The following is a 27,607-nucleotide window of genomic DNA, read 5'->3' on the forward strand; positions in this document are numbered from 1 at the left end:
GGCAGAGAGAAAGAGAGTGGTATAGATAGAGAGAGAAAGAGGAGACAGGGAGAGAGAAAGGGAGAGTAGAGGGAGAGAGAAGGAGACAGGGGAGGAGGAAGGGAGAGGAAAAAGAGAAAGAGAGAGCGGGAGAGAAGGGAGAGGAGGAGAGAAAGAGAGAGAAGAGAGAGAGAGAGGAGAAGAGACGAGAGAGAGAGAGAGAGAGAGAGAGAGAGAGAGAGAGAGAGAGAGAGAGACCACTGAGGAATTATTTCCGATGTAATCACAGCGAGTTAAGAGTGTGTTCATCTGTGCGGATCCCTCGCTGCAGAGCTAGTGCATGCAGGAGTTTGTGTGTGTTTGCGTGTGCATGTGTCTCTGTGTGTTTACGTGTGTGTGTGTGTCCATACTGCGTGCATTGATCCACCTGACTAATGTCCTCATAAACCCCTAAATGATGTCTCTTTAGCAGGTTCTCTCAACCATAACACACTTAAAACACAGACAGAGAGAATAAACTTACTTAGAATAGGCATTGCTGCAATAAGAATGCCAAATGTATTTAAGATATCGATGACTGCCGAATGGCGATTAGTTACATCTCTACGACGGAGAATAGAGTGCACTGGATCACCCACACAGTGTGAAGGAGTGGACAGGAACAGGAGAAGCAAGTGAGGAGGGTGGGGTTGAGAGAGCAGAGCAGGACTTGGGTGCGCTCTCCTGCCCTCCAGCCACAGAACCTGACACTCACACAGGCAATTTGTCCGGGTCAAGCCAAAGTGCGCAATCAGCGCCATCATAACCTACCCCTGTCACAAGCACTTACACTGAAGTCAGCTAGCAGGACAGGGGTGGAGGAACTACTGAGAGAGAAAGAGAGAGAAGGAGGGAGGAAGGGATAGAGAGAAAGAGAGTGAAAGAGAGCGAGTGAAAGAGAGAACCCACATTCTGACCTTGCAGGAGGAGAAATCAAATAGGTTCCTGCCTAAAAAGAGAGAGGGAGAGAGATGAGAAGGAACAGAGGTAAGCCCAGCCGGTGACCTTGCAAAAAGGGAAACAGAATACCTGCATAGCTAAACGGGGAAGGAGAGATATAGATGAGAGAGAGGGAGGGAAACAGACATATTTTACAGTGCCTACAGGTCTATACTTCTCTTGGATTTCTTCACATTTTATAGTGTTACAAAGTGGGATTGATCTACACAAAATACTCTATAATGTCAAAGTGGAAGATCATTTTGGGGGGGGATTAATGAAAAAGAAAAACACTAATATAGCTCGATTATATAAGTATTCACCCTCCCTCAATACATGTTATAAACACCTTAGCAGCGATTACAGGTGTGAGTCTTCTTGGGTAAGTCTCAAATGAGCTTTGCACGCCTGTATTGTCCAATATTTGCCCATTTATTCTCTTCAGAATTCTTCGAGCTCTGTCAAATTGTTGGGGATCATGGCTAGACAGCAATGTTTAAGCAGATTTAAGTCTAAACGTTAACTTTGCCACTCAGGAACATTCACTGTCTTCTTGGTAAGCAGCTCCTGTGTAGATTTGGCTTTGCGTTGTAGGTTATTGTCCTACTGAAAGGTGAATTCCTCTCCCAGTGTCTGGTGTCAAGCAGAATGAAGCAGGTTATCCTCTAGGATTTTGTTTGTGCTTAGCTCAATCTCATTTCTTTTAATCCTGAAAAAGAAAAACAGTCTTTGTTGATGTCACGGTGGTGGATGCAGACCATGATGCAGGCGCCACCATGCTTGAAAAAAAGGAGGCAGTTGCTCAGTGATGTGTTGCGTTGGATTTGCCCCAAACATAAGGCTTTGCATTTAGGCCAAAAAGTGTATTCCTTTGCCGTGTTTTTTTTATGCTGTTTTATTTTAGTGCCTTATTGCATACACATGCATGTTTTAGAATATTTACATTCTGTATATGTGTATTCTTCTTTCCACTCTGTCATTTAGGTCATTATTGTGGAGTCACTACAATGTTGTTGATCCATCCTCAGTTTTCTCCCATCACAGCCATTGAAGTCTCTGAGCAGTTTCCTTCCTGTCCTGCAGATCCTTCAGATGGACGACTGTATCTTTGATGTGTCTGGGGGATTGAATGCATCATCCACAGCATAATTATTAACTTGACAGTGCTTAAAGATATATTCAACGTCTGATATGTTAGTGTTACCCATCGACCAATCACTGCTTTTCTTTATGAGGCTTTTGAAAAAGCTCCCTGGTCTTCGTAGTTGAATTTGTGCTTGAAATTCAGTATTGACTGAGTGACCTTACAGATGTTGGGGGACAGGCGAAGGGGTAGTCATTAAAAAAATCATTTCAAACCCTAATATTTCACACAGAGTGAGTCTATATAACTTATGGGATTTGTTAAGTCAATTTTTAATATTGAACTCATTTAGGCTTGCCTAAACAAAGTTGGTGAACACTTATGCAATGACTTTATTTGAGTTATTACATTTGTATTAATAATAATAAATAAATAAAACTCACAATTCACTTTGACATTATGGAGTGTTTTGCGTAGATCAATGAAGAAAAAAAACACGATTAAATCTATTTCAATCCCACTTTGTAACGCTACAAAATGTGAAAAAAGTTCAATGGGTGTAGACTTTCTATCGAGAGAAATAGCAGCATGAGAGAGACAGACATATATAGATAGTTAGAGAGAGAGAGAGTGGGGGAGATACAGAGAGAGATTTGCTTTAGTGTGTGTGCCTCTGTACGTGTGTCCATATTTTAGTGTGTGTGTCCATATTTTAGTGTGTGTGTCCATATTTTAGTGTGTGCCCATATTTTAGTGTGTGTGTGTGTGTGTGTGTGCGTGCGGCTAGAGTTCCAGACGGCTCCATGAACACAGGGGTCAGTCAATAAGTGGCCAGGTGGGTCGCGGCAGCATTTTTGACATGGGTCACCCTGTGTACCCCCCCCCCCCCCCCCCCCCCCCCCCCCAATGCCTTCCCCCGGACTCGATAAAACCAGACCTTTTCCAGGCAATTTGTATCCGGCTGCCATATGAACTCTTAGGTCGAGCGGGAGGTCTGGTAAACTTGACCATCTATTTTACTTCCTGCCTTTACGAATATGTATTTATTTGCAGAAAGGGCATTCAATAGTAAGGCACACACACAAAAGCAAATATTCCCCGCTGAGACCAAATTAGTGTGTGTGGAAACGCAGCAGAGAGGCAGCAAAATGATTTATCCACATTTGCATTGTATTTTCATTATCCCTAATCCTGAATAGGCTAAATCAAGGAGGGAGATTGAGAATTCCTCACACACACGAGGCTACGGCTTGTAAACCGCAATTGCCGTCGCAGGGCCGTGTTTTGTGGGTAAACAATCGTTCCCTCACAGAGCGGCAGTAAAACAAGCAAGAAACAGGTGTACAGTGTTTTTATTGGCATATAATATTACCTTGAACAATTTTGCAAGGTCATGACTTGATGTTTATATACAAATTCCTGTGTGTTTTTGGGCAATTTCAAACTTGGGTCTAATTTTGTTATGATGAATGTGACATCTGACTTTTTCACAAGTGTTTCAAAAGACTACAAGTTGGTCAGAACAACCATTTCTAAACAGTCATAGCCGTTCATTAAAAAAATATACGGTAAGTGTCACTAATAGCATTCGATCAAAGCACGTTGCAAAAAACGAAAAGTATGTTTCCTTTTCTATTTCCGGTACAGTATATCTATTCATGATTGTGAAATGATATATATTTTGGTCAAATGTAATTCAATTGCAGTGCTATATTGTGAAAGTAAACAGTAAAAACTACGATTGCGAAACAAAAACCAAAGCATGTTGTATGGCCCAGTTCTCTATTGTAGTGAACTTGTGGAATAGCTGGTACAAAATGAAGGGCTAATTGTTCTCACTTTATCCCAGTTTGAAAAGTTGAACGTACACATTGCATTTGCCAGCCATAACATGTAAAAAAAGGTTAAAATGGCATAATCAACTGAAGGTTAGCGAACGGACCTGAAATGTGGTTTAACAAATGAGCAGATATCTCATACAAGCACTTGGGAGTATGGCRAGACGGTACACTGTCCTTCTCTCAGTACATATCAAAGCTGCAGGCTAAGGTTAAATCTAGACTTGGTCTCTCTCCTCTATCGTAATCACTCCCCTCCTCAGCTGCTAAACTAACCCTGATCGGAGGACCATCCTACCCATGCTAGATTAAGGAGACATAATTTATAGATCGGCAGGTAAGGGTGCTCTCGAGCGAGTATAGAGTGCATCACTGCACTCTATACTCTTCTGTAAACTGGTCATCTCTGTATACCTGTCGCAAGACCCACTGGTTGATGCTTATTTATAAAAACCCTCTTAGGACTCACTTCCCCTATGAGATACCTACTGCAGCCCTCATCCTCCACATACAGCACCTGTTCTGCCAGTCACATGCTGTTGTCATGMGGAGTTGCTACCATGCTGTGTTGTCATGTGTTGCTGCCATGCTATCGTGTTGTCTTCATGTAGTGTTGTGCTGTCTCTCTTGTCGTGATGTGTGTTTTGTCCTATATATATACATATATATTTATCCCAGGCCCGTCCCCGCAGGAGGTCTTTTGCCTTTTGGTAGGCCGTCATTGAAAATAAGAATTTGTTCTTAACTGACCTGCCTAGTTAAATAAAGGTTAAATAAAAAAATAAAAACAATAAGTAATTGCAAATAAGAGATGTGACACTGTCAGGTTGAGAACAAAACACATTAGCTCAATCATTTCACTGACGTGTTTTTAGGCGCTCAATTCGAGATAGCTGTTATTAAGCGGAAGAAGTACCAAATATAAATATTAAGTTGAAGCCAAGCTAATTCTCAGAATACAGGGGAAAATAGTGTCCAAAAACCCCCAGATAAAATCAACTGTTTCTCTGCCTCTGAACACACCGAGCTGTTAGCCACTGAAGCAGTGTTTTGATTTTACCTCTCTGCTTCTGGGCGGTAGCCTAGCTAGCCTATGTGATGTGTGTCTCKTTCCTAGTGCCCAAGGGTACAGGAGACAGTGGAGAAAGTGGAGCAAACAGACTCTGGTGTTTTGATTTACSGTTGTGGGTGACATGATCATATGATTGACCTCTCTTCTCTGATCTTCAAATRAAATCAAACTTTATTTGTCATGTGCACCGAATACAACAGTGAAATGCTTACTTARAAACCCATAACCAACAGTGAAYTTTTTAAGTAAAAAATAGGTATTAGGTAAACAATAGATAAGTAAAGAAATACAAAATAAATGGCGGGACACAACGCAAATAGTCCGGGTAGCCATCTTGCGAACTCTAAAACTCATTATGAGTCATCTCTCCTTCAAATAATGAGTGAAAGTGAAAAAGAAAGATAAAAAGACAGATAGAGACAGACAGAGAGAGAGAGAGGAGAAAAAGGGAGAAAAAGTGAAAAAGAGAAAGAGAGAAATAAAGAAAAGAACGTAGAAATAGAGAAAGCGAGTGGATGAAATAGCGATAATAGTGTGAGAAACTGACAGAGAGAATGAGTGAAATAGAGGGATAAAGGGGGAGATAAAATGTATGAAATAGATTGACAGAATGGGAGAAAGAGTGAGAGTAATTAAGAGATAGTCAAATCGAGAGAAAGTGATTGTCATGCATGACAGGGGGAGTTCATCATGGTGGGGGCAGACGGAGAGGAAATGAGAGTGTTTGGTGGGAGGAGATGCCGCTGAGGAGACAGTGATTGTTTCTAGCCCAGGCTCAAGGCCTAATAAATGAGAGATGAAAACTGTTGCTGGATCAATGAACCAGTGGCACATTGAGTTGCATAGTCAGACTGACAATTTACTGTGCTTTTCAACTTTAATGGAAAAAWATTCAATTAAGGAGACTCTCTTATTTTTTTCTTCCACTAAGAGCATAGTGAAAGAGAGAGACGGAGTGTAACATTTTAAATGGCCTCAGTGGTTTGGTTTTCTGACTAGTAAAAGCTCTGATGTATTTAAGAAAAATCTCCCATTCATTCCTCTCAAATATTCCATAGTAAGTTTAATCATTCCAATTCACCTCATACTCTGTGCCCTCTTAAAAGTCYGATTGTGAAAGTTCGGAATGGAATTTGAATGAGAGTGATTGAACGGCAAAAGTGAATATAACTGAAAATAGGACTGAAAAAGTGGAATACAAATCATATATTGGATGTGGACAATAACCAGGGATGAATGGTGTGCAGATTCTTGAGGAAGAAGAGGGTCCACAGAGGGTGGAGGCCAGGTAGCACTGCAAGTCAATGCATCTGGGATCTACAAGATAGCCATCTGAAAATGGTGAAATGAGATGCTTTAATTGTGTTAATTCATCTGTATTAAACAGTTAATTAACTGTTTAATTACTGTAACTGTTTGTTTTAAAGGACTATTGTAATACTGACCCTTGGCGGGCTACAATAGATCCTAATAAACAGTAAATTATAAACTGGTTTGGTTAGCTGTGCATGCCCTGAAGTACACCAAATCAACCTAGTGTGCCACCAAATCAAAGTAATCAATTACATCCCACATTCAAACACTATCTAGTCTGTAATGAACATTTTCTCGTCACTCTGATACCTCTCGTCTACATTAGCGCGGATTAAAGTCATGCTGCTCCTCTCTGCTCTCTCCTCGCCTGCCAATCAAACTGATAACTCAGGGACCCCCCCGGTGTAGATAATTACGGCGGAACAGGAAGGATCTTAAAACCGAAAGATTATTTCCAGCCATATGGAGAGTTGCGACTTTATCTGCACCGGTGAAAAATTAGTGGCACTTTAAAAACCACTGAATTATACAACTGGAATAATTAGGGGGATATCCGGGCGTCGGTGGAGAGAGAGGATATTTAATTTCCGTTGTGAGCAGTTAATTAACGGGGTGAGTCTTTTGTGTCGTGTGTGTGTTTGTGTGTGTGTGTGAGTGAGTGTGTGCGTGATGAGGGTAGTGGAGGGGATAGAGAGAGGAGGTCCCCACGAATTGGACCATTGTGAGGAGAAGGGCGGAAAGTCACTAGGGAAATTAGCTAAAACTGGCCAAGCATTTCTAACTGTGACTTTAATAATAGCATACTTCACAGTACTGTACAATATGAAAATCTCTGACTGATGAGAATGTTCAAGAGATTTAGTGTGAGTGACCTCTCTGAGTTAAGCACCATAGTCAAACACATCATAGTCATCATAGTATTTGACGAAATCTCAACGTCCTAAATGATCACAGATACAGTAGTCAGCATGGTCCTCTGCAGCTCAGTTGGTATTTTTTTTTTTATAACCAGTTAAGAACAAATTCTTATTTACAATGACGGCCTACCCCGGCCAAACCCGGACGACGCTGGGCCAATTGTGCGCCACCCTATGGGACTCCCAAGCATGTGATTCAGTCTGGATTCAAACCATGGACTGCAGTGTCACCTCCCACACTGAGATGCAGTGCCTTAGACCACTGCGCCACTCGGGAGCCCATTTTGAACCTAACTGTATATATTACCATAATAATCTCTGATGCCCAAGCATATCGTGCCCTGCTTTCACCGACCTATGTACTTAATAGACATGCAATCAAGGAATTATAGTAAAACTAAAAGACCATGGGTACATGCCAAGATAAAATAGTAGTGGATAACGGTCTGAATTCTATCATTTAGCGTGTGATGTAGCAGTGTGTATGTACTGTGTGTGCTTGTTTGTTTGTGTACAGTATGGGTCTGATGGGAAAGTCAGTCTGAGAGCCTAATATGACTCCCCATGTTCTCCCAGAAGAAGACTTAGCCCATCAGTGCAATGGGATCGGTGGAGGACACACAAACACACACCCACACACACATACACAATAATAAGCATCTCCATTCTATAGCCGTAGTGTTTCGACTAGGCCATTCTCTTACCCAACATGGGGTTTTTCTAGTCTGTGGAATCAGACTGCAGACAAAAGATCTCCAACCAGCTAGTACACAGCTGCTGCTCCAACATGAGGATATGCACACAAAGAGAAMAAAGGGAATCGATGAAGTGGCATTGAGTGGTGAGTGTGTTTGCCTGTTTGCCTTGGATAGGCTTTGGCCAGACTGGGACATCCAGCAAGGAGAAGATATTAAAAAACACACCGAGAGAGAGAGAGAGGTATTGAACTGTCCATGGTGCCTCCTTGACAACAACGTTCTCAGACAGAGATTCCACATTAAAAGAGGCCTTGTCCATTTCATCACTTAATCATGGTTGCGACTTGTATTTTCTCCCTTTTATTTTATGTCTTGGCACTTTACTGCATCACTTCATCCCTGCTTCACTTTTAAATTGAATCTCATCAACGAAAATATTAACTTTTTAAAAGCTCTGATGAGGGCCGAAAGGCTTTAAAGAGCGACTGCCCAGAAAAACCAACTAATCCCATTGAAAATCCCATTAAATAGGACCATTTCGGTCATAAAGTTTGGAACCTCAGTGCGTCACAACAAGTAAATGAAGGTTGGGTTTGGATTACAATTATGTAAACAAATCATACCCCCTTTTGTCAAGCTCCATGTGCACATCGCCCCTCCGCCCACTTTGCTTCCCTCCATTGAGGGAGTTCTATTACACTGGCCCGGGTTGAACCAGGCAATGGCCCATCATGTCATCGAGGGAAAGCGGGGAGGGAGGAGTGCCCTTCTCAAATCAATCTGTGCCGCTCGGTTATGTTGTCAACAAGGCAGCTAGGTGCATCATCCATAAAATAAATGTTTTACTTTTCAAACTAGTTTTCATTGGGAAGGCAGATAAAGTGTTCCTATCAAAAGCAATCACTTCTGCATGTGAAAACACACCTTCTCATTACTCCACGTGCTTGAATACGCCCCCTTTTGTTTGAGCCGACTTCGCCATCGGCCAGAGAGCGGCGCCCGGGAGGCAGCCTGGTTCCAAAACGAACGCAATCGCTTTTCACCAAACTCCTCCCACCGGGGTAACCTGGGCCAGATAAACGAATCCCCTCAGGGACTCCAGTGTTTCATCGCCCCCAACATGTTCAAAGGATCACAGCCGTTTGAGACTGAAAAGCCCTATATGGATTGACAAATTATGGTTTGCATGCCCTGCTGAAGGGCCCTATCATGCGGAATAGGTGGTCAGAGTTTGTTGGTCCCCAGTGGTGGTGGGGACCAATGCACTGAATATACAGGAAGCTAGATCATAGACTGCTGGTTAAACATCTGGTTATGTATATTTTGATTATCATTATCTTTGCTAGCTACCTCACTAGCTGGCTACCTCACTAGCTGGCTACCTCACTAGCTGGCTACCTCACTAGCTGGCTACCTCACTAGCTGGCTACCTCACTAGCTGGCTACCTCACTAGCTGGCTACCTCACTAGCTGGCTAACGTTTGCCTACCTCAATACAACTGTGATTTGGCTCGGAAGCATGACAACATTTCAAAATGTCATGATTGGTGATGTCGCCAGATTGACCTTGGATGCAACTCTGCTTATTTCTACAGATGGACTGTGATTGAGTGCGGGGAAAGAGCTGCGGGAAAGGTTCTGACGGATGGGTGTGTCTTGGTGGTGGCAAGGACACACCCACTCAAACCACACCCCCAATTTAAAAAAAAGGTGATATGAGCAAGAGCAGTGTGCGGGTTTGTCTTCTCTTTGAAGTTAAAGCATTTTCCCAACGCACCCGCAACGAGATAACGCAGATTTGCGGCTGATTTCTTTTGTATTTGAAATGTAATCTCACTACAAAGGCCGTTTTACAGCAGAGGTTTCACTCAGTAGTTAGACTACCGTCACTTATAATGATAATTAACAGAAGGGTAATGGGGCAGGCAGGCCACCGGGGGAGCTGTAGAGGCAGGGTCAGAAAAAATAAAGCACTAATATCAATGGTAACGAAGGAGAGGACCCCCCGAAAAAGCTGCTAATTACACTCGGCTAATTGAATACAAATCCCCAGCCCCAGATCAAGCAATCATTCTTCTCCAATATGGTACTAGCCAATCCCTGGCCGACGACAGTAGCCAGTCGATGCTAACCAAATTGGTAATACCCACCCACTTGTCTAAGAAGCTGTCCATCCATTACAGTTAAGAGCCATTCGTTCAAATGATAACAACCACCACCCACCCACTATAACAGTGGAATCTGATCTACCATAAACTGATTTGATGAATTCAGTAGAGGCCTTATTGGCACTCTGTTGTAACTGGCGACAAAGTGTGGTTGTTGGCAAGAAATCCATGTTAATATTCATCCTTTGGAACACTTTGCAAGTTGTCTGACAGTTTAGTATGCTGAATTGATTACCTTTGAAGTGTAGGCGAGGAGTAGACTTTGGGGATTTAGCTCAACTAAAAAACGAAATGGTACCCTAATCCTAATACATAGTCTCTGATGTTCCACCGACTCATTTGAAATGGACACACACGCACAAGCAAACACAAAGAGAGAGGGCATGTGATGCGCACACATGCATATGCACACGCGAGACCACGCACACACACACGATGCATACGCACGATCCACACACACTCAAAAAACACTCACGCACACACTTGCGGTCGGTGTGGTGTCAGGGAAAGAACCTCTCGCTCAACGTCAACAAAACAAAGGAGATGATCGTGGACTTCAGGAAACAGCAGAGGGAGCAGCCCCAACCTATCCACATCGACAGGACAGTAGTGGAGAAGGTGGAAAGTTTTAAGTTCCTCGGCMTACACATCACGGACAAACTGAAATGGTCCACCCACACAGACAGCGTGGTGAAGCAGGCGCAACAGTGCCTCGTCAACCTCAGGAGGCTGAAGAAATTTGGCATGTAACTAAAACACTCAGAAACTTTTACAGATGCACAATCGAGAGCATCCTGTCGGGCTGTATCGCCGCCTGGTACGGCAACTGCTCCGCCCACAACCGAAAGGCTCTCCAGAGGGTAGTGAGGTCTGCACAACGCATCACCGGGGGCAAACTACCTGCCCTCCAGGACACCTAAAGCACCCAATGTCACAGGAAGGCCAAAAAGATCATCAAGGATAACAACCACCCGAGCCACTGCCTGTTCACCCCGCTATCCAGAAGGCGAGGTCAGTACAGGTGCATCAAAGCTGGGTACCGAGAGACTGAAAAACAGCTTCTATCGCAAGGCCATCAGATTGTTAAACAGCCATCACTAACATTGAGTGGCTGCTGTCAACGTACAGACTAAAATCTCTGGCCACTTCAATAAATTTAATAAATGGATTTAATAAAGGTATCACTAGTCACTTTAAATAATGGCACGTTAATAATATCCATATCCAACATTTCTCATCTCATATGTATATACTGTATTCTGTACCATCTACTGTATCTTGCCTATGCCGCACGGCCATCGCTCATTCATATATTTATATGTACATATTCTTATTCATCCGTTTACATTTGTGTGTATAAGGTAGTTGTTGTGAATTTGTTAGATTGCTTGTTAGATATTACTGCACTGTCGGAACTAGAAGCACAGGCATTTCGCTTCACTCCCATTAACATCTGCATGTCTCCATATTAGATTTGATTTGTTCCAATTCATCCCAAAGGTGTTCGGGGTTGAGTTAAGGGCTCTTCCACACCGATCCACACCGATCTCGACAAACCATTTCTGTATGGACCTCGCTTTGTGCACGGGGGCATTGTCATGCTGAACAGGAAAGGGCCTTCCTCAAACTGTTGCCACAAAGTTGGAAGCACAGAATCGTCTAGAATGTCATTGTATGCTGTAGCGTTAAGATTTCCCTTCACTAGAACTAAGGGGCCTAGCCCAAACCATTATTCCTCCTCCACCAAACTTTACAGTTGGCACTATGCATTGGAGCAGGTCGCGTTCTCCTGGCATCCGCCAAACCCAGATTCATCCGTCGGACTGCCAGATGGTGAAGCGTGATTCATCACTCCAGAGAATGTGTTTCCACTGCTCCACAGTCCATGGCGGCGAGCTTTACACCACTCCAGCAGAGGCTTGGCATTACACATGGTGATCTTAGGCTTCTGTGTGGCTGCGGCGGCCATGGAAACACATTGCATGAAGCTCCCAACGAACAGTTATTGTGCTGACGTTGCTTCCAAAGGCAGTGTAGCAACTGGGGACAGACGCTTCAGCACTCGGCGGTCCCGTTCTGTGAGCTCGTGTGGCACACCACTTCACGTCTGAGCCGTTGCTGTTCCTAGACGTTTCCACTTCACAATAACAGCACTTACAGTTGGCCGGGACAGCTCTAGCAGGGCAGAAATTTGACGACCTGACTTGTTGGAAAGGTGGCATCCTATGACAGTGCCACGTTGAAAGTCACTGAGCTCTTCAGTAAGGCCATTCTACTGCTAATGTTTCCTATGGAGATTGCATGGCTGTGTGCTTGATTTTTTACACCTGTCAGCAATGTGTGGGGCTGAAATAGCCAAATCCACTAATTTGAAGGGATGTCCACATACTTTTGTATATATACTGTATTTCCAACTGAGTAAACTTCATCATCCCTTGCTGATAGACAGAACTTCAGTATGATTCATTGTTTGAGTGCCTGTTTGTACGACAGACAGACAGACTGACCCAGACCTTTTGCAGAGGTTAGTAGAAAGGGGACGCTAGCTTGATAAAGGGTCATGCCTGACTAAACAACAGCTATTATAGTGATTTGATGGAAATGTTGTTATCGTTAGACTGATTTACAGACAAATAATGCTATCATTTTGTCCAGTCACTTCAATTAGTCTTTTTGGGTCATGTTAAGCAGACTACGCTTCTCTGGTTTTGGATGGAAACGGAGAAGGAGAGAGGGAGAYTGAMGGGGAGGGAGGGAGGGAGGGAGGGAGGGAGGAAACAAAAACCTATCTGACCCTTTTTTTCTCTGAAATGGATTGTTTGCGTGGCTTATCTGTGCCCCTGCAAAAATAAAAATGCTTTTCATTTTTTTTCTTGTTGATATTGACCCTTCATCTTAGAGCCTGATAATACCAAAGATCTCTTCAACCTATTTCTCCCCCACAGAAAAAATAATGAGATATCTGGAACTGAAAGCATGTTGCATCAACGGGCGGCATTACCGAGCACAGACCAGCCCATGCTGTGAGTAAAGGGTAATTCTCTGCGCAACGCTAATTCTCTTCCCCAGAAGTTTCTTTCTAAGAGAGGGGGGGGGTCCCATCCGTTTCGCTGCACAGTTGCATGTTAACTCTACAAACGGTAATTTGTTGCCATTTCATTACCTGCAGAAAGAAAACATGAAACCAGAAGCATCGCTAATGACTACCCAGGGACATTCAGCACACTAACTGTCTCTGTTCTATCCTGGTTTAATTACAGTACAGAGACAGAGGCCATGTTTTACATCAACTAACCCAAACTGCACTGTACTGCACTGTACTGCACTGTACTGCACTGTACTGCATTGACCAATACAAATCCTCTTATTTCCAGGAAAATCCTCACTAGAGCTTACTTAGCTCTTTAGGAGGGGAACAAAAATCCACATCCCAATCAGAAATGATGCAATCACTTGTGTTTTGAAGTATACTGAACACAAATATAAACGCAACATGTAAAGTGTTGGTCCCATGTTCATGAAATAAAATAAAATATCTCAGAAATGTTCCATACGCTCAAAAAGCTGTTAGTGAACATGTCTCCTTTGTCAAGATAATCCATCAACCTGACAGGGGTGGCATGTCAAAAAGCTGATTAAACAGCATGATAATTACACAGGTGCACCTTGTGCTGGGGAAAACAAAAGGCCACTCTTAAATGTACATTTTTTGTCACACAACACAATGCCACAGACGTTTCAAGTTTTGAGCGAGCGTGAAATTGGCATGCTGACTGCAGGAATGTCCACCAGAACTGTTGCCAGAGAATTGAATGTTAATTTCTTTACCATACGCCGCCGCCGACGTCGTTTTAAAGAATTTGGCCAACCGGCCTCACAATACGTCCAACCGGTCTCACAACCACAGACTACATGTAACCACGCCAGCCCAGGAACTCCACATCTGGCTTCTTCACCTGCGGTATCGTCTGAGCCCTGCCACCCAGACAGCTGAAGAAACTGAGTATTCTGTCTGTAATAAAGCCCTTTTGTGGGGAAAAATTCCTTCTGATTGGCTGGGCCTGCTCTTGCCAAGTCATGTGAAATCCATAGATTAGGGCCTAATGAATGTATTTCAGTTGACTGATTTCCTCATATGAACTGTAACTCAGTAAAATCATTGAAATTGTTGCATGTTGCGTTTATATTTTCAGAATAGTTTTTCATCTTTATTTGTTTGTATATGGGTTTTTTCTATGTCGCTCAGTTGAATGCAGATGCTCTTTCTAGCAGTAGGGCTCTAGGGCAATAGGGAGAGGGGGACTGGGATCTTCTAGCTCTCGGATGTAGATCCTACGTAGATCTTACGGATGTTTTTGCTTTCCGTCAGTCTCCCGTGGTCTGACTGGAAGTCAGGGATAACAAAACCAATGCCAGGCCCGGATACTACAGCCCCTCGATTCTCCCGTTCCTCCCCAACCTCATCCTGGAACACGAGACTATTACTTCCACTCTCAACCCCTCACCCTGAACTAACCCAGTTCCACTTCAATTCTAGTCCACCACAGCCAACACAACTCAACCCCGAGCCAGTACATTCTAAACTCCCTCCCTCCCTCCCTCCCTCCCTCCCTCCCTCCCTCCCTCCCTCCCTCCCTCCCTCCCTCCCTCCCTCCCTCCCTCCCTCCCTCCCTCCCTCCCTCCCTCCCTCCCTCCCTCCCTCCCTCCCTACAACCCTGTTTCCCCTTTCCACTCACCCACAGCAGCATCCTTTACCTCTACAACCCCCAGGCTAAACTGTCCCCCACAACCCGGTGATCAGAAGGCAAAGGGTCAAAGTTCTTATTTTTCTGTTATCAGTGTCCAAATTGAAGTTTGTATATAGTTACAATACAACATCTTACTTGTACACAGTAAGATCCCCCACCAATGCAAAAAACAAATAAGACATAATATTAGAAGGATGGGATGGAAGTTGGAAGAGGACAAGGGCTGGCCACTGTACCCCAGGATGAGAGCCCAGGTCTGGGCTAAGAACTGGTTCAACAGCCCATGGAGGAAGGAAAATCAATGTGTATATCTCATTGACTTTTCCACAGGGGGATCAAGTTGCAGTGGTGTGTTGTTGTTAATGTTCCTAGTCATTACGTAAGACCTATTTCCCCACAGCTGTGGATGAAGAGAGGAAGCGAGAGGAGGGGAAAAGGGGGAGAAAGGAAGAGAGGGGCTGGACTCCAAACCTGGTTTCATCAGATACCTGATCCTACTGTATGATCATGACTGAGTTACCATAGTGATGGCAAGGTTTCCTCAGGCGGTCCCCACTGACCGTGACACACAGACAACGACACTATAGATGAATCTTGATCAGTTCAGATACTGTAACTAGAAAAATGCCGTTCTTTGAGAATCCAGAGAGGCGTGGGCAGCCACGGCCACTGCTATAGTAAATAGTTGTTAGTAGATTACTGTCAGTCAATGGGACTGATTGGGCACAAAAACCCAGGTTCATACAGTATGTACCAGAGGTAAACTAGTAGCAGTTCCAATTCCCCTGAAAACTTTAGATCTGAAAAGAAAAGCTCACATACAAGGTATGCATGTGGGCAAAAACACATCTGTGCGAACATACACAAGTGCACGCACACCACGTACGCCACGCACTACGTGGCAGATACTGGGTACCCATGCCTCAGTATCACTGACTTCTATTACGATCCACCAACACAATGGCTGTGAAAGTCTCTGCCCTCACTTACACACATTACCAACCAGATATTACCATTACTCAAGTCTGCGTTGGGCCAGATCCTGATTTACAGCCTAACATCACGGGAGAGCAAGACTATGGATAGTGCCAGCCCCAGCTCCATCTCCAGCCCCATAGATAGCCCTAGCCCCAGCTCCATCTCCAGCCCCATAGATATCCCTAGCCCCATAGATAGCCATAGCCCCATAGATAGCCCCAGCCCATAGCCAGCCCCAGACCCATAGATAGCCCTAGCCCCATAGATAGCCACACAGCCAGCCCCAGACCCATAGATAGTCCTAGCCCCATAGGCCAAGCCCTAGCCCCATAGATATCCCCTAGCCCCATAGATAGCCCCAGCCCATAGCCAGCCAGATCCATAGATAGCCCTAGCCCATAGCCAGCCCCAGCCATAGCCAGCCCCAGACCCATAGATAGCCCTAGCCCCATAGATAGCCCTAGCCCCATAGATAGCCCTAGCCCCATAGATAGCCCCAGCCCCATAGCCAGCCCCAGACCCATAGATAGCCCTAGCCCCATAGATAGCCCCGCCCATAGCCAGCCCCAGACACATAGATAGCCCCAGACCCATAGATAGCCCTAGCCTCATAGATATCCCCAGCCCATAGCCAGCCCCAGACCCATAGATAGCCCCAGCCCATAGCCAGCCACAGACCCATAGATAGCCCAGCCCATAGCCAGCCCCAGACCCATAGATAGCCCTAGCACCCCATAGATAGCCCCAGCCCCATAAGCCAGCCCCAGACCCATAGATAGTCCCTCAGCCCCATAGATAGCCACACCCCATAGCCAGCCCCAGCCCATAGCCAGCCCCAGACCCATAGATAGCCCTAGCCCTATAGCCAGCCCCAGCTCCATCTCCAGCCCCATAGATAGCCCCAGCCCATAGCCAGCCTCATAGCCAGCCCCATCCCAGCGCTAACCCTATAGCCAGCCCCAGCGCAAGCCCCAGCTCTATAGCCAGCCTCAGCCGTCAACTTACCAGGCCTGATGGACAGGAGACATACGTGTGTATGGCGTCTGGCCATGAAGATCATTAAAAAGGAAATGGTCCCGGTCCCTAGTAAGTCATGAAGTCAAGTGTTTTTTTCCCCTCTCTGTTTTCGGTATACCGAGTATCCCAACGGTCAATACTTTGTTCTGACTTCCCTTGTGTTACGACTGTAAACTGTGGTTAGCACACTACGTTTGGTGCAGGTTTGTGTCTCTCCCAAGGAGAGCGAGAGATGCTTTGAAACAGTCAAAGACTGAGGGGAAACTATCTCAAGTCTATGTTTTATTTATAGTATGTGCCCAGAACTCTTTATTTTCTTCACTTTAAAATCGCATTAAAAGTGAACTCCATGAGAGCGGATTCAAACCTCCCGGTCCGTGTTAATACCGGATAGTGTATGGAGATATACATTAGCTTGGCCTGGGGTGAAGTACTTTAACTGTGAGGTGTCATCTCCTTCTCCCCCATGTCATCCTTGGTGAGAGATTACAGTAGCAGTGTGTGTGTGTGTGTGTGTCTGTGTCTGAGTGTGTGTCTGTGTGTGTGTGGACGTGTACGTGCGTGTGTGCGTGCGTGTGTATATGTGTGTTTTGTGTGATTGCAGTAGCGCTAGCTGGCAGATGTTAGCCCTTCCAACACTCTGAAACATCATTAGCACATTAGTGGCTGCAGGGGCCGTGAAGGTTAAGTGGGTTTTCTTTAGTGTGTGTGCGTGTGTGTGTTTGAGTGTGTGTTTGTGTGTGTGTGTGTGTATACTTATGTTTGAATATTGCCTGTGTGTGTGTCGGCAGAGAAGGGCTGGTATTAATATTTTGTTTACCCTTCTGGGCATGTCATAAACCAGAGATAATTTAGTAGAAGAATACGATGAAGGTGATGATGATGGTGGTGGTTGAGAGTGAGCAGCAGTTGGACAATGGCCCTGTTTTCATTTGCCTAATGGCTGTGCAGGGTGTCGTTTCTCTGCCTCTATCTGCAGTAAATCACCAGCCCAGTCTTCATCTGCTGGCATCTATAAAAGGGTTTAGGATTTGTGATAACTGATAAAGACCAGGCCAATGAAAGATAACCGTCATCAAACAATTACTGACCCTGATTGGCCTGTCTGCCCTCATTCAAAATGGCCACCACAAAGACAGATGGAAAGTCCTGTCTCTACCACTCTGATCTCGCTCTCTCTTTCTCTTGTTCTCTCTCTGTAGTTCTCTCTAATTTACTCTCTCTCTTCTCTCCTCTCCTCCTGTCTGTGTGTGATTTGGGCAGCAGCAGATTAATAAAGTCCACATCGACCTCCTGGCCCTGATGCTTATTAAAGGAGCTGAGATGTGAGACGGGAGTTGTCGCCCCGAGGAAAGCCTCCGCTGACAGCTGCATTTAAGCTACCCCTCTTCATTTATGATACACAAGAAGAGAGAGAGAGAGAGAGAGAGAGAGAGAGAGAGAGAGAGAGAGAGAGAGAGAGAGAGAGAGAGAGAGAGAGGAGAGAGAGAGAGAGAGAGAGAGAGAGAGAGAGAGTGAGAGAAGAGAGAGAGAGAGAGAGAGAGAGAGAGAGAGAGAGAGAGAGAGAGAGAGAGAGAGAGAGAGAGAGAGAGAGAGAGAGAGAGAGAGAGAGAGAGAGAGAGAGAGAGAGAGAGAGAGAGAGAGAGAGAGAGGAGAGAGAGAGAGAGATGCCAGGAAGGCTGCATATGTAAGGGTCAGAACTTATACTTAGCGTTCCACTGCTTGGGAGGGGAGGAGTCCCAGGACCAGTTCTGCTATGTCAAAGAATCAGATGACAATTCAGACACACGGATTGAGCATATTATTGCAGGAGGTGGACACAGTATCTACACAGTCTGTGCTGACTGGTGATCACACATGCCTCCGGTACATCTCTATCTCAAAACTATCCTCTGTTTATAGTTCTAGCTAAAATATTTGCTTTGCCTGTACTCTGATGAAGACAGCTTGTCTGTCGAAACGTTGGTTATTCAATTATTGCCATCTGAGCTCCGAGAGTTGTGAGCTCTCCTTTCATTCTTCTTTGACTATAGCCAACATACAGATGGACCCATTCCATTGTTTATAAGTGGAGAGTCTTCTTGACTATCTTCCTTCTGATCCTCCGATCTCTCTCTTATTCCTTAATTCTTCCCTCTCTCACTCGTTGCTGACAAGGACAGAAGCATCGCCCTCATCTTCTGTTCCTCCTTCTCTCCTCCTCCTTTTTCAGAGCCCATGAATTCCTTGTCTGTAAATAGATTCACATCTGCACTACACACTGATCAGAACAGGCAAGGCACAAGAAGCTTGTCATTAGACAAAGTCTGCTAGTACCCCCACGGCCCCCTCTATGCAGAGTGTGTGAAAAATAACAACTGTACAACAGGCGATGCCAGAGATGTGTATGTTGAAAAAAGTAAACTGATTTTTTTTGTGTACACACACACACACACACACACACACACACACACACAACACACACCACACCACACACACACACACACCACAACCCCCACACACACACACACCACACACCACACACCACACACACACACACACACACACACACAAAGCGCCAAATGATAGTGATCAGAGGAGAGCACCCGGGGAGTTTGCTAACGGAAGTCAAGATAGCTATAGCAACAAGCCCCTTCGTTCACCATTCCTTCCACCAAACCCCATTCTAAAGAGGGATGGAATCTCTCTCTCTCTCTCTCCTTAATCACACTCTTTCATTCCCATTCCCAAATGATTACCATTCCCAAAAATCCTCTCCTGTTCCCCTGGAAAATGATAGCTGGTCCATTAAAGATTTAGGCCAAATGTGCCTGAAATAGTCTGTGCCACATGGCAGGCAGGGGGAGAGTGAGAAGGCCACGGGTTCATCTGCCTGGTCTGCCAATGGCCCTGTTGTCATATTTAGGGAGTGCTTTGAATAATGGAAACACTCTAGGAGGGCAGGGGGAAAACACATGCAGTACATCTTAAGACTGATGAGATTTTGACAAAATGGGGGTGGTGGGGACATGCAAGCATTTATTTAAGGGAGAGAGGGTGGAGCGGAACGGGATGAAAAAGGTAGGGAGAGATGGAGGATGGAACACGATGGGAAACAAGTGTGAAAGAGAGAGCAGGAGTGAGAAAGATGGGAGGGCGAGAGACAGATGTGGGATCTTAATTTGGGCCAGTTGGCTACAGCAGGAAAGCAGTCCTGCAGCAACAGGAAATGTGAATTAGTATGTGGATTGTAATTCATAGACATTTTTGTAGGGGTCGGTGCGTTTTTTTTGTAAGGGAAAATGAAGTCTGAAATTTCTAAGTGAAAATTACAAATTTCAAAAGCCTATAAACCTCAAAAACAAGACACATTTTACATGTACTACATTGCAGGAAGGTTCTCCTGTAACAGGGTGATCAAATTAAGATCCTACATATGTGTACAGAACAAGGCACCTAGGTAAGGCTCTAAAAATACTGATCTTGCTCATACTGCACTTGTAGACACACCGACCCACACGCAGTCCTTGAGCAGCGAGCCCCAACAAAGTCAGACCACTTTAGGCTGTTAAGGAGTAGCAAAAAATGAACAGTTTTCTCTCCTAAGAGGCAGGTAAGTGCAGCACACCCACCAAGTGGCATATATCCTCTCCTCAGGCTGGGTGAAAATGGCTCAATGTGTACGTCACAGGAGGTTGGTGGCACCTTAATTGGGGAGAACAGGCTTGTGGTAATGACTGGACCGGAATCAGTGGAATGGTATCAAATACAAATACATCCAACACATGCTTTCTCCCCTCAGCAGTCTCCACTGGTGTACATGTGTCATAAGTGTTTCATAATCTAATCCAAGAAGTGATGGAGAAAATGTTTAGTCACAGGCCAAATTGTGCTTTATCTGACCAAGCTAAGGCAATTTCGACCAAATTTACTCAAAACGCTGATCATACAAAATAGAGGTTTAGATTTCGGCTCTGAATGAAAAGGTGACATTTGGCACTGATTGTGGTCGGGGGACTGAATGTTCCAGGTTAGCCATAGGGACGCACACAGTACACAAGGAGACAGTGACAAGGATATCAAACCAAATCAAATAAACGTTTATATCATACACTGCCGTTGAGAAACAATGGGAAAATAATTTGGCTTTGGAAGTTGATAAACTTGTAACCCCACTTTTGAGAAAATAGCCCTTGAATGCTTTGGAGAGCTATTCTTTGTCTACACCTATTCAGCATCGTTCACACCCTCTTAAGCCTTAGCCCCACCCATCTCTTTACAATAAGGAAAAACTCCAGGTAAAAATACACTTGATCTAGTCCTTGGCCTATATCCTAATCTGACTTTGAAAGTGTCCAGATAAAAATATTGTATAAATACTTTATTATTATTAGATGATGCTTACCCAGACAATTGTCTAAATTGATGGGTCATGTGAAGGAAATGCTATAACCCCCTCCCAGTCACATCTAGCTAAGTGGATGGGTCACTATTGTCTCGACATGTTATAGACATGTTCATGAAATAGAATAGATGGCCGTAATCATCCCCAGACACACCTGGCTAACTTGATGGGTCATGTAATCATTCTCTTGCGAAAAGTGGAGTCTTTTGTTTAGACATGTAGCTAACTAGCTAAACAACGAACCATAATCACAAGCAATAGCTACAGTACAGACGTATTGTCTTAGCTAGCCACTATGGATGAAATGCTGGAGTATGAATCTGCAGGTAGCTAAAGCTAACCAACTAGGCTATAACTAGCAATGCAAATGGATTCCTGAGATACAAATAATATTACTACACAGATCATACATGTAACGTTAGCTAGCAAGTCAGAAAACTAATGTTCGCTAGCTAGCAAACAGTACGCTTTAACTTGCAATGAAAACAACTTTCTGCCAAAATTAGAAACGTATAATATCTGAAAATGTAGCTAGACTCTTACCCGTAAACATGGATGAATGTTTCACGGCAGCATGTCTTTTCTGTTTGGTTTGTAGCTAGCTACAGATTGTTTGGTCCGTTGTTGTTTCAAGTCACTACGGTTCACACTGACCTGCAGAAAAGTAGCCCATCGCAACTTTTTCCCAGTGATCTTTGTCAATAGCGCCTGATCAATTTTGGGCAGCAATGTTGTTGAGAGCTATAGCAACACTTTTGTAGATCTCTATGCCTGAATTGTTATATATTTTAAAAAGCCGCGGTAGCATGGGTTATCTACACATACTGAGCAGCTCATGTTATAGACAGAAGCGTGATACATGGCAGATCAATCCAAACTAATTTCTCGCCATTATCTCAGCCAATCCTGGCTAGCGAGAAGGTCCTGTCTTTTTTCCGTCTCTAAACCAACTAGGCTCGTAATTTAACAATTGGCATACACATTTGTTATTAAGGCACATGAAAGTTCACATGTTCCAGTAGACATTTTGATAAATAAAAAACGTTCAAATGCCTCTCCTCTGAAGTAGTGATGTGCGACATACTGTATGCCTAGCTTCTTGAATCGGGTCACAAATGAGGTGGTATACACTTTGTTGCCATCCACGGTTTTTGGTTTGGGTATGTTCTAATTGTCACTGTAGGAAAAACATTCTCCATGCACTTCCTGATTAACCCAAAGACAGTCGGTGTATTCGGCGATATTATTCCCAGAGGCAGCCGGKGGCCCAGAACAAATCCTAACAGTTCTGTAGCATGGATTCCGATTGGTCAGAGAAGCATTGAACAGGCCTTACCACGGGTGCCTCCTGTTTTAATTTCTGCCTATAGGCGGGGAGGAGCATAATGGAGGTGTGGTCTGATTTGCCAAAGGGGGGGCTTTGTATCCGTCTTGGAATGGAGAATAACAATGGTCCAATGTAATTCTGGGCCAAGAGATGTGTTGATGGAATTTCAGGAGAATTCTCCTTAAATGCCCTTTGTGAAAGTCCCCAGCTTCAACAAATGCGGCCTCGTGATATGCTGTTTCCAGTTTGTTCAAGGTCCTGTGTAATTCTTTAGAGTACCAGTGTGGTGTCGGCTTGTGGGGGATGTAGACAGCCGTGATTCAAACATCTGTGAATTCTCTCCGGAGATAATGGGGTAGGCATTTGATCGTGAGGAATTCCAGGGTCAGAAACTCTTATGGGTTTGTACATTCCTACAACCACACCATAAGTTGTTGATCATGAAACATACTCCTTCGCCTTTGTATTTTACGCAAAGTAAATTGWCCCTGATGTGCGGAAAATCCTGCAGGCTGAATAGCCTGATCAGGCACCTCCCCTGACATCCATGTCTCTGTAAGGCAGATTACGTTACAGCCTCTCCTATCTCTCTGGTAGGAAATCCGCGCTCTGAGCACAGAAAGTTTATTGTCCAGAGACTGTACATTAGCAAGTAATATACTATGAAGAGGAGAGTGGTTACCCGTTTCCTTCACTGGACTGGTACCCCAGCTCGTCTTTCCCTTCTCCAGTGGCATCTTTTTGGAAAAAGGGCTCACGTGATGAATGGAACTGCTTCGGGTAACCCAGACAAAGGATCCAGCTCCGGAAAGTCAAATTTGTGGTGAGTAATCTCCGATCTGATTTACAAAAGTGCTTTTCGGTCATAGGAAATACTACTAGAAACTTTCTGATCAAATAAAGTAAAAAATAACACTAAAATAGTTGGTTGGGAGCTAGCAACAGGGCGACCATCCCCATCTTGTCATCTTCATACAGTATATAGGATCAGCAGCATGKAGGCCAGCAGATTGAAATGGTAAAAATATCCTTATCTAACAGAGACACATACCGCCTATTACAAAAGAACGATACAATATCAAATGGTTCAAGAAATAACCATTATTTTGATGCATCAACATGGCATCATTGCTATGCATCAGTTTTTGCATACAGGTATTAGTGAAACGATTATTTCAGCTATGAAGCAACATGACATGGATCACCACACAAACTAACACACACAGCTTGTTTTCTCACAATGTTAACCCACCTTGGTACACCTTCTACAGTGCGTGTGATTCTCTAAATCATTCGTATGCGTATCAAATCTGATTGTATTTCTTACAGCGCGCAACGGAGGCAAGCCGGGGATCATTGCAATTTGCATCGGTCCCCAATCAGGCGTGCAATTCAGGCATCCCATGTGCCTATAAACAATATAAACATGCTCCACTCTTCTCTTTTTTTCTGTCGTTTTTTTCTGTAATCCATGCAAATCTTGTTAAGAAAGTTGAGTCCGATTGTTTTGGGGGAGGATGATGATAAATAGAACACTGTCTTTGCGGCTTTACATTTGTAAGCCTACATCAGGAAGATGCTCGGGAATAACGTTGGCTCTTTAGATCAGTGATAGTGTCACGTGTTTATAGACTGATTTTAAGAGACGATGCACATAGAAGTTAAAACGGCAGCTATTTCTTATGTGTACACATCCTAGTTACTGGGATGAACAATATCGCTGCTGTTTTGGATGGATTAGCATGGAATAGTTGTATGAAGTTCTTGGTATATGCTTATGATATCAATTTGAGAATATGAACTCACAATAAGGCGTTCATTTACTCAACCAGGGACAAACCAAGGCCCTCTAACTTTATACAACTGACCACAGAGCGGATATCCCTGTAGCRCTTATAAACCCATATGTTTAGTCTATATGAACATGAATAGCCTCTTTGATTATGACACTGACCCTGAGGTTGACCGTGACAAAGGAGGTCAAGGGTTGCAGTGACTCAGCCCTGACTACTGTTCAACCYGGAACAACACTCCTTTTACAGATTCTGTTCCGTTCTGTTCTCCCCCTTCCTTCAATAATTATCTTCATTCAGGGCTGAACCCTTCTGGATGGTCGGCCACTTTGTCGGTTATTGATTACAGCGCTGACGGGACCGTTGCCGAGCGGGTGCGGGGAGCCGACGTGATTGGAGGGGAAAAAGAACAGACGAGAAAAAGCTGCATTGTCATGGGAGAGGGTTGTTAGGAACAGCAAACAAGGCCTGGCTACACTACGATACCAGCCCTGCTTGTGAGTACTCTGTGGTATCTACCGTAGCTCTAACAACAAATATAATCCTTATGGATTCCACTGTCAACAAACAAACAAATCCCACATTCAAAGTAAGATATCCATAAAAGCGGGAATTTCATTGTAATATCTCAATTTAGCGTTGAACWCTCATGTCTATTTTCTCTATTTAAGTAGATGTGGTTTCACTCTCTTTCTGTTTCAAGACATTGTCAACGTGGGGTATGAAGAGATGTTCAGTAGAGCAGTTTGGGACATGGAGCTGTCCCAGTGTGGTCCAAGTCCCAGTAATGTCTTTGCTGATTCAAGGGAGTGACTTCAACCAGAGACGAGTACTGAGGAGAACAAGGTTCGCTTCAGAGCCAGAGTGAGATGCTAACCGCGGGTCAGTAACCATGATAACTTTCCTTTGTTTGTCTCGTCCCTGTCTGTACTACATCGCCTATAATACTCCATTGTCTCCCATCTCTCCAGGGGTATGGCGCGATTTTAGGCCCTGTTACCTCCTCACCTAGCCTAACCTAGCGTCCCTGTTGCCTACACATCTTACCACTCCTGATTGACAATGGTCACAGAGTGGGACTTGACAGAGAGAAGCCATTAAGAAAGGGTTCAGAAAGGGTCTCATTCAACCAGCACCGTTGGACTTCTGAACTCAACAAAGACCGTGTGTGTCTATGATGTTTCAACGCTTTTATGTCGTCAAACTAGGTAGGCCTATGTCACAAAGAAACACACAAAGACGCACGCACGCACGCACACACACACTTGTCTTCTATATATTAAGGATTGATTGTTTTCTATATTATGGGTATGTGAGACAAGGGAGCCGTACCTGTCCATAGTTGTTTATTAGGAAAGGGAATTGTACTAATTGTCTCATGAATCAAACAACAATTGTGTCTGTCATAGTCTGTTGCCACTACTATTACCGCTTAACCTTGTTGCATTCCCCCTTCCTTCTTCCCTCTTCAAAAGGACCACAATGGAAATAAGCTTTCAAGCTGTATTGTGTTATCCTTGATGATTTTCTTAAATTGTATGTGGAGGCGTCACCGGCTGGAACGCCCTTATGTATGTATTTAAAACATTTTTTAATAAAGTCAATCAATCACTTACTCACACACACACTTCACACACACTTACACACACACACACACACACACAACACAACACACACACACACACACACACACACCACACACACACACACACACACACACACACAGTACATGCCTACACAGTACATGCCTACACACTTGTTCCGTTTCGTCTATCCCTTTATTAGGTGTGACGTTAAAAAAAAAACATTTTACTAAGGATCAACAAACAGGTTCTATGAAGATCTCTCTACCCTTCCTGCTGATTGAACAATTACCACACTTTAATATGTCAAATGTAACCTTTATGATTTCTCCCATTCACTTTAAAGATGTTGACCTAGACTGCGTCTGGAAGTTGATACTATACTATTCTTTCTAACATGACAAGTACGATTACCTGAACAAGTTCTTCTCACTCGTATCTARTCTCTTCTTGCTTTTGTTTSTTTSTTTCTTTTTTCTTTTTTTCATTATTATTATTGCTATTTCTTATTTAAAATACTATTAGTCTGTTTTATAAAAATAACAAAATGTGTGCAGATGTGTATTTTCTACTTATAGGCCATAAACATAGTATATTCACTGTCTCATTTATGACATAAAGACATTCACTGTTTTCTTAACCATGATACAATTGTATGCAACCCACTGTATATTAATAGTATTTAAAAAAAAAAAAAAWMTATCCAAAAATCCATGGGATGGAAAGGAGAGTGGGATTGGGGTAGGTGGGGAGGGGGTTTGGAGCTGTGCTTTGTAGAATAAATATAATTATATAAAAAAAAAACAATGCTGCAATTGTACATTTTAAATATGTAAAACTAATATATATACAAACAATAACTTACTGAGGATTACTAGTGTACTAATTCACTATCCTATTCTGCTCTAGTTCTGGGCAGAGTATGGAGTACAGAGTTGAGCAATGTTTCTCCTTGACTGACCAGATCCCCCATGTTAGAACAGGACTGGGCCAAGAATCAAACCAGCTCATAAGAACACCAGCCAACTCTCTAACTTGCTGCTTGCCACTCTCACTGCTGCTGTCTCTCCCACCCACAACCACTCCAAACTACATTATACACAACTACACCAGAGAGATGGGAGAGAGGGAGAGGGGATACAGAGAGAGAGAGAGAGAGAGAGAGAGAGAGAACAAAATAAAGTATGTGTCCGTGCATCTCTGTGCGTGCACTTGTGAGTGAATGTGTTGAAAGCGAACACAGAAAGAAAAGTGTTTGATACAGAGTCAGAGAAAGCATACCGTATGTCTCTGTGTYTGCGTGCGTGTGTCCCTAAGAGAGACAGAGACACAGAGGGTGAGAGAGTAGAGCCAGGTCTTTAAACATGAGAGCTGGGTGTAGTCAGTCAATAGCTACTGTAGACTAGGACCTTGGCACTACATCCTGGCCCAGTCAAGGGGTGTCTACAAGGTTTCCTGGCACCGGTGCTGGCCAACCACCACCACAACGGAAGGAAGGAATGCTGGGTAAAGGATGGAATGGTGGGTAAACACATGGAATGCTGGGTAAAGCGGTCTAATTCAGAATCAATTACATTCATTGGAAGTTACATTCACATTCTGTACTTCTTTGTGGCCTTCAATACAGTAAAGAAAATACAATGTGGATGTGAGACTACCACACAGTCATTTCTATTACATGCAAGACAAATTACACACACACACACACACACACACACACACACACACA

At 43.9% G+C, this 27,607-nt stretch overlaps 1 protein-coding gene and 1 long non-coding RNA gene across 2 annotated transcripts in view; one reads left to right on the plus strand and one right to left on the minus strand.

The window, feature by feature from the left end:
• The window catches only part of sorcs2 (sortilin-related VPS10 domain containing receptor 2), a 375,655-nt gene that overhangs the window by 73,946 nt on the left and 274,102 nt on the right, over positions 1-27,607 (minus strand).
• LOC111960270 (uncharacterized) lies at positions 22,667-25,846 on the plus strand. Its single transcript, XR_002876800.2, has 4 exons — positions 22,667-23,325; positions 24,596-24,792; positions 24,999-25,177; positions 25,267-25,846. It is a non-coding gene; the product is annotated as an uncharacterized lncRNA (long non-coding RNA).

The sequence above is a fragment of the Salvelinus sp. IW2-2015 genome, linkage group LG37 (genome assembly GCF_002910315.2).
Source record: "Salvelinus sp. IW2-2015 linkage group LG37, ASM291031v2, whole genome shotgun sequence".
In the NCBI taxonomy this organism is placed as follows: Eukaryota; Metazoa; Chordata; class Actinopteri; order Salmoniformes; family Salmonidae; genus Salvelinus; species Salvelinus sp. IW2-2015.